This window comes from Penaeus chinensis, chromosome 6 (genome assembly GCF_019202785.1).
Source record: "Penaeus chinensis breed Huanghai No. 1 chromosome 6, ASM1920278v2, whole genome shotgun sequence".
NCBI lineage: Eukaryota > Metazoa > Arthropoda > Malacostraca > Decapoda > Penaeidae > Penaeus > Penaeus chinensis.
Genome location: NC_061824.1, coordinates 3,714,515 through 3,723,742, shown reverse-complemented (window position 1 = coordinate 3,723,742; position 9,228 = coordinate 3,714,515).

Below are 9,228 nucleotides of genomic sequence, written 5' to 3'. Positions count from 1 at the left end.
ATATAATATATATATGTACACACACAAATATATGTGTATTTATACATATTGCATTCTCTCTCTCTCTCTCTATGTATATATATATATATATATATATATATATTATGTTTATAAATATATATATATATATTATGTTTATAAATATATATATATATATATATATATATATTATGTATATAAATATATATATATATTTATAAATTTGTATATATATATATATGTAATTGTGTGTATATATATACATATTTGTGTATATATTTGTACACATACACTTATATGTGTGTTTGTACATATATATGTATATATATATATATATTTAGTTATGCATATATATAAATTATATATATATAAAATATCTATATAGATAGATAGATAGATAGATATATTAAAACACACACAAGAGCGTTGTTCTGTGCATGAAAACGTTTAACGTTTAGCATCATATGTACCATGAATTGGCCAGTGGCAAAATAAGCGTTATGAACTAGGATGTACGGACCGACAAGCCGATGTACTTTCAAACGACATTAAAAATATTATCATGGTTCATAATCCCCGCTTGGCAACTGTAGGTTAGCTGTTGCATGAATATTACTTCATATTGTCGATAAGCTTCGTTTTTCCCAGTCATTTATTTCCTTCTACTATTTCTATTTTATATCACATCTTTGGACTTTCTACAAACATGTCATTGACAATATACAAAATCAAAGAAATCAATTGAGACGCCGTTGGTTTGAGAAAGTTACCAGATATTTCAAACGTTTCTATCATAAACGAAAATAATCTGTTCATGGTATACAGAATGATCTAGAAATATATTCAACGCATTTCCGTTGTTATATAAAAGCTCGGCTAGGATTTCTGGTGAATAAAGGAAACACAATAGAAACGAGTTGCGTGAGTTTAAATAATGACGTACAGCAGCATGACTCATTGATCAAAGTCTGAATGGCAATCTCAAGTGTTGGAAAAAATCCATCGCTTTGGTACTTTTTCTTGGTCGACCAAAGACCTCTATAACAAACATACGGGTCAATTTTCGCATGCTATTTTCAGTAATGAACTTATTGCAATGTATGTATCCAACAATGTGGAACTTTGTCTGATAAAAGTATTCCATGAAAAAAGGTCTCTAAAATTAATTAAGAGTGACTTCAGAGGGAAGGGGGAAACACTTTGAAAAGACACAGGTCCTTTCCTTCCTCACTGAGGTGAAACAACCTTTGGGTGGTTGCTTCAGAGGAATGTAAGGAACTGCCTGGCAAGAACGCAAAACCTCCCTTCCCTCACTGAGGTGAAACAGCCTTTGGGTGGCTGTTTTAGAGGGAAGGAGGAACTACTTTGAAAAGACACAGGTCCTTTCCTTCCTCCCTGAAGTGAAACAACCTTTGGGTGGTTGCTTCAGAGGGATGAAAGGAACTGCCTGGCAAAAGTGCAAAACCTCCCTTCCCTCACTGAGGTGAGGCAGCCTTTGGATGACTGTCTCAGAGGGAAGGAGGAATCCCTTTGAAAAGACACAGGTCCTTTCCTTCCCCACTGAGGTGAAACAACCTTTGGGTGGTTGCTTCAGGGGAACGAAATGAAGTGCCTGACAAGAACGCAAAACCTCCCTTCCCTCATTGAGGTGAACCAGCCTTTGGGTGGCTGTTTTAGAGGGAAGGGGGAACTACTTTGAAAAGACACAGGTCCTTTCCTTCCTCACTGAGGTGAAACAACCTTTGGGTGGTTGCTTCAGAGGGATGAAAGGAACTGCCTGGTAAAAGTGCAAGACTCCTCTTCCCTCACTGCGGTGAAGCAACCTTTGGGTGGCTGCCTCAGAGGGCTGAGCAAAAGGGCTCCAAACAATGATGTCTCGTAGGTGGAAGGGCATCCCCTCTGGTCTCTCCCCAGGGGTTTACACCTACCAATGCGTTTGCCGTGCGTGGCAGCCTTGTGCGCTGTGGAGACGGGAGTCCTGGAGGTTGAGCGATGCCGTGAACGAGTACGCCCTGCGGCTAGCAACACGCCTCTTTGGTCCTCTATTCCAGCAAGACAGGCGGCCTGATCCCGGCCCGGTCACTGTCAATCGGCTGGTCTCCCCCGGGAGGCTAGGGTCAAGCAGTCATGCCCCCATTGGTACTCACAATGGTCCGTGAGCGCCGTCACAATGGCTATTGGCTGCATATATCCTCTCATCACCCCTGTTGCTGTTAGACACTGGTTCTGACACTCAGCTTCCCCTTGTTGGACTCCGTGGTGGGTGGGGGCGTGAGAGGATGAAGCACTTACCAATTTATGGAAAAAATAATCAAACACCCCCCCACAGACTGACAAAAATGTTGACGAACCGCGCAAGGCCCAGACCACGGTAGTCACCATGAAGGCATATGTGCCTTCCGGTGGCAAAAGAAAGCCCCATGCACAGGATGACACTGTCACCCCTGCTGCTAAGGTGGACAAGACCGAAGCCAATGGGTCTGTCCACCGAATAATCAAAGATCTTGACTCGCGAGCTGGCCTCTCCAGGCCAACAGCTAAGCCAGGGAGGCCCCTGAGTTCACAGACGGCCTCCCCGATAGAGAGGGGAGAGCAGGCTGAACCAGCCGCATCAGCTGCTGCCTCCACAAACAAGCCCGAAAGCCGAAAGGGCGGGCCGAAGCGTCCGAGGCCGGAGACCGACTCTGATGAAGAGTCGGGACCCCCTACACGTTTCGCCCAGTTCAAAGTGCCAGCTAAACCCGAAGGCTTCGACAATGCCTACCAATTGGTCAGGGCATTGGAGTTGCAACGGAAAATCCGGTTGTCGATCCGGGTCGCCCGAGATCAGGGCATGATCATAATGCCCAAAGATCAAGCTACCTTGAATTTCCTCCGGGAAACGAAGGAGCTAGCCGATGGGAGGAAAGTGAGTCTTTCCCAACTAAGTCCCGAGGAAAAGAGAACCAAGATGGTGCTACTTGGCTTCTCAGTCTCATACGATGTGGAGATGATCGCTTCACACCCACAGGTCGTGCAGGCTTCCCGAATGTCGAAGGGGAAGACCCCAACCAGTCAAGTCCTGGTGACCATGAAAGGTGCCCCAACCACTACCCTTGATCTGGGTAACTGGGGCACCTACAACCTTCGAACGTATGTGCCAGAACCACTTCTGTGTTTCAAGTGCCAGAAATACGGTCACCACCAGGCTAACTGTACGGCCAAGCCTAAATGTGGTGTCTGTACCAAGGCACACAACACAGAGGTATGCCTCAAGGCATACAAAGAGGAAAAGAGGGACACAACAGCCAAATGTCCCAACTGTGCCAAGAAGCATCATGCCTGGAGCCTGACTTGCTCTGTCAGGAAAAAGGCGGCCCTCATATATTGCGCCCCCTCTGAGAACTTCTCAATTATTTTATCCAGATGGGCACTATCTGTTATTTCCTAGGTGTGGTTTCTCCAAAATTTACCTTTAGAACACACACCATAAAAGAGGATTAATCATACAGGGTATTATGATCTAATTTCAACCTTAGAGGTAACTGAGAGAATGGGTAATATCAAAACACTTAATAAGCTTACAAATTTTAGTTGACATTATAAATCTTAAATCATTACACTTTTACAATAATATAAACATACTTTTACCAAAATATTCAGCTACTCCAACTTGTCACTAGTTAGTCTTCTCAGCTGTCTTCTTTGCTTTTCATCCATCTCCTGGGCTCCCAAGAGATATTTTCTTTCCTATTATTGTGCACAGCACCAGGAACCAATAAATCCCAATCTTCAGCAAAACCATTAAAAAAACTAAAAATATAAACTAAAAAAAAATAAACTAAACAATTAACAAAAAAATATATATTATAATAAACTAAAAATTAAACCCATTCCTAGAAAAGAAACAATATTCTAGTTTAGGAATGATAAACAATATAATGTTATAAATCTAAATAAGTATTTCGTAAAAGAACAAAATATATCTTGCAAACAAACAAATTACGTATAGCATTTATGTTATTATACATGATCTGAGTAATTGTATGCACATTCTAGTAAATTTTGACTAAACATCATTTCAATAGTATACAATTATAAATGTTAAGAACACTTACGCTTTGAATGGGTTTTAAATTCTTAATAATAATGAGAGAGACACATCTGGATGTTGTTCAGTGCCAGGTGCCAGGTGCCAGCCTCCAGCTGTGAAGAAGACATACTATTTATCTCTAATTTCTAGTTTGATCTCCAATATTTACAGCCCTTTTGTTCTATAAATCAAATATATAGTATCTTATGACTTTATTAATTATATAATTACAGTTGAACATTCTTTCTTACCTCGGATATTTCATGATAATCTAAAAGACTTTCAGGCTGTTGTATGGCACTCTTCTCTGATCTCTTTCTCTCTCTCTCTCTATGGTTATAGCAACAGTATCAGGCTTTAGTACTGTATATATTTCAAAATTTAAAGTCTACTCAGATCACATATAGTACAAACATATAGTTCTTCTTAACCTATACATGCATAATTTTCAGAACTTAAATTAATTTATTCAATAACAAAGATAGTACACATGGTTTTCTTAATCAAAATATCAATTATACAACCTTAATTTAACGGTACTATTGACATATAACAGTGTACCCTTTAAATAAAGAAAATGTATGGTGTGGTAAACAAAAAAAAAACAGTACTTTGTAGGGTAGACTATTATACTTTACAATTTCCCAATCTTAATAAAAAAGATAATATAGAAATATATGAACTTTATATAAAACTATTAAAATAAAGTGTCTATAAAATAATTAAGTACTTCTATCTTACATAGCTACAGACAAAAAAAAATGAGGTATATATGAGTAATGCATATGCATAAAGACCAAGTGAGGTATATACAGGGTGGTTTCAAGACGAATTTTTGGGTCATTCTAACTTCACATCCCTTGTGCTCATTACACTCAGGCGACAAGAGGTTGCTCAAAACCGACCAGACTTTGTTCCTGCCCCACCGGGCACCCATGTCTGGGGAAGGAACAAAAGCGAAAAGGCCTCCCGACCTCCTAAGAGGAAGGAGGCCGCCCCCCAGCCGACACCGGATGTCTCCAACAAAAAGGAGTTTCCGACAATTCAAAAGGTGCAGAAAAAGAAACTAAAGAAAAAAGGTTCTAAGAGCACCACAAAAACCTCCCCAACAGATGATCATCTCTTATGATATGACTCTCCTGTTAACTGCTGTTGTCTCAGCAGTAGCAACAGCCCTGGGGAGGTCGAGTGAGGAGGCCGAGAAGGCAGTTTCGGTCGCCATGACGGCAATGATCCAGACTGTCGCAGCCCTGAAGGGAAGAAAGCTGGTTAGAGCAAAACCAGCCTCACCCTCACCCTAGGACGAGACTCCCCTCCCCACTCCAAACCAGCAGGACATGCCTTCACAGGCAGAGGCAAAACAGGCTGAATCTGTGCAGCCAGAGCCAGATCACGCTGACCTTGCCCAGGCAAGGCCAGCAAGGCCAGCCAAGAAAAAGCCTGAGAGAAAAGCCGAACCAACCAAAGTCAGAGCTACCAAAGGCTCTCCACCTCCCAGTGGACCCAAGGATAGCCTGACAACAGACGAGGAGCCCTCAACCAGCGAGGACCTCGCAATGGAGTTGTCAGACTACGACGATGTCTCTGATGTAACTATCACTGAGTAACATCATGACACACCATATAAGCATCCTACAGTGGAACATCAATAGCTTCTTTACAAAGAACGCTTTTCTCCAAGCAGTAGTGCGATCAAGGAACATTGACATTGTCATGCTCCAGGAGACATTATCAGTGGACACTGTTCGCTTCTCAGGGTACCATGCCTTCACACTGCCACGAACACCTGGCAAGAGAGGCTTGATCACCCTTGTGAGAGCAACAATCCCCTGCTCCGCAATAGCCGATGCATCGCACTGTGGAGACGATGTTGAATCCCTTGCCGTCGAGGTTCACCTGGCCGGGGTGCCCCTCAAACTGTACAATGTGTACAGCCGGCCACGCTGTAGAAGCTTAGACATCAGCCAGGTCTGTGCTTCTGCTGCACATGACCGAGTGATCATAGGGGGAGACTTCAATGCACACCACCCCATCCTGGCAGCGGATGCGGCCGGCTATCACATAGCCGACGTGCTAGAGACATTCCCTGAGATCGCTCTCCTCAACACCCAAGAGCAAACGCATGTCAGAGGAGGGGTCCTAGACCTCACCCTGGCCACTGCGACTCTGGTGGGGAGGATTGGCTGGCGTGTCGATGAGACCGTCACAAGTGACCATTACGGCACTATAACTACCCTCATGGATGCTGGCCCAGCCGAAATCCTAAGACCGAATCCAAGATGAAAAACAGACAAGGCCAACTGGCAGGCGTTTCAAAACACCTTGACCCTCTGTCTGAGATGCAATGATCCCCCACAAAGCGAAAATGTGGAAGTGCTCGAAGCTAGCCTGCTAAACGCCATTAATGAAGCAGCCTCACAGACCATACCCAAAACTCGGCCTGGGTCCAGAAGTCACAAAGACGCCTGGTACTTCAATGACGAGATCAGGGAGGTCAACCACAGGGTGAACATGTGCCGAAAATTATTCCGAAGGCAAAGAACCCCTGACAGCTTATCCCTCCTAAGGGAAGCTGTCACGGATGCCAAGGAAACTGCCAACAGAGTCAGGCAGGAAAAGTGGCTGGAATGGTGTGAGTCCTTCGACCACCAAACCACCCTTTCAGAGCTGTGGCAACGGGTCAAGCGAGCTACCAGCCGCTCAGCCCCGAGGTGCACCCATCACGACCCCCAAGCAGAGGCTAACAGACTGGCGCACGAGTTCTCTGCGAGAACGAGCAGCAACAGTCTGCCAGCCGAGCTGAGGGCAAGACAAGAGCATCTACAGCCAGACAGACACGCTCAAAACAGAGAAAGGGCAGCCGAACCCGATAACTCAGACGTTATCTTTTCTCTGAGGGAACTAAGGAAAGCCTATAAAACCAGTTCCAACACAGCCCCGGGCTCTGATGGGATCTCGTACCCCATTATCTCCCACCTAGGACTAGCAGGTGAGCGTGAACTCTTGCAACTCCTCAACAAGTCCTGGGAAACTTCCACTCTACCCCAGAGTTGGAAGAGGGCTACCATAGTTCCCGTCCCAAAACCAAAGGAGCCGGGGAAGTACCGCCCCATCTCTCTGCTCAGCTGCCTGTCCAAGACAGCTGAGAGGATGGTACTAAACCGGCTTCAAGGGAAAACGGGACCCCCGCACGAACACCTCCGCGGGTTCACAAGGGGCATGGGCACAGCACACAGCATAGCCACGCTCTTAAGCACAATCAGCAAGGGCCCAGCTGTGGTGGTATTCCTTGACCTGGAGAAGGCTTTTGAACTGGCAAGTCCGCTTGCCATTCAGGAAAGCCTGATCCAGAAGGGAATCAGAGGAAAGCTCTTGGCTTCGATAGGTGACTACTTCAGGAACAGGACTGCCAATGTCAAATTCCAGGGTCACCTATCGCAGCACATGCCGCTCGAAAATGGAACACCACAGGGTGGGGTTCTCAGTCCAACCCTATTCAACACTTTAATGTCCTGCATCCTCAACATAAACCTCCCAGTGGGGTGCCAGATCATCTCGTATGCAGACGATCTCGCTATCACCTCCACTGGACCACGCAGCCAGAATAAAGCCCAGCGTTGTTTGGACCTTGTGAATTATCATCAACTGGGTCCCAAGCCACATCGGCATCAGAGGGAACGAGCTTGCTGACAGACTAGCCGTCGCTGGCAGGGGTATGCCCCCAAATCCCATGACGATAAAACCGAGCCGAAAATTACTTATGGAGAAGTGTGCCCTGGTCGGTCGTACCTTACTACGGCAGCTCCACAGAGAGGAAACGAGAACCTCCCCCTCGGCCAGCTGGTACTCAGACGCCACAGGCTATGAACCACTGGCACTCTCTGAAGTAAGCAACAGAGGTACCGAAGTCATTCTTCACAGAATGCGCCTAGGTTACCACTGTGCATGGCAGATTATCCCAACAATCGAACGCGATGAAAGGTGCTGCAAGCACTGCGGCGAGCCGAACGCCACACTAGTCCACTACCTAGAAAATTGTGACCATACACAATTCCTGAGACATGGACCGCCCACAACAGCCGCCGTGCTGGTAAAGAGGCTATGCGAAATGCTTACACCATGGCGGCAGGAGCGCCTGCTGGCAATCCCGCCGCCACGGTAAGCACCGAGTGTCAGACAACTCAATGAGACAACCGTAAAAAGCTGACACAGGCCGGGCCATATTTAGAAGGCCCGGGCGAAGCTAGAACTTCGCAAACCAAACCACCACCTTCCGGCGGGTATAATTCTGCCGCTTGTGAAAAAAAAATGAATGAATCAATTATTTTTCATGAATTTTGATGAATAAATAGCGGGTCAGGTAATGCGTTATATACTCGGCCCTAATACCTGGCCGCTTGACCCATCCTTTAACGTCCCTCCACAACCTTTCAATATTTTGTGTGTGTATTTGTGGGTCCGGGTCTACAAAGTTCTCGGAATGATTAATACTCAGATGTTTGTAACCATGGTGTTGTAGGTTACGGTAGGCAGCCCATCCATCACTGTATATCACACTGTCTGGTTTTATATATTTCATAATAAGGGGTATGAGCGTGTCTGCACTGCGGTCAGTGCCAACCAATGGCACAATTAATTTCCTTTTACTCACACGCTCAATACCCCCAAAGACCCACACCTGGCTCTTCTTCTTTATGATTTGCGAAGTTCTAGCTTCGCCCGGGACCTGGCTCAACTGTCTGCCCCTATTATACTTACGGCGCACGAGCAGCGTCTCGTCGATCTCAACTATTACACCGGCACCTCCTATTGAATTTTGATTTTGTAACCAATATTCGGTTACTTCAGAACAAAAACTCTTAGAAATACTAATACATTTAATACTGTCTGCGTGATCCCAATGTTTTTTGTAGCCAATGATTCACAAAAAAAATTACTTTAAAAGGTTCCAAATGCGTCTCCTGCAGAAACGTGCCTTTGTAATCGCTGGTCGAGAAAACGCAACTGTTACGCCACTTTGTCTTTGCTTTTTTTTTCCATCTGCCACAATACCACATATGTCAATCTTCACGATATTTGCAAGGTAAATCGCAATGCGGGAAACTTCCCGCTCATGGCAAAACACCGTGTGCTCTCAGGAACTCTATAGCGTTATCATTTTTTTTTTTTTTTTCAAA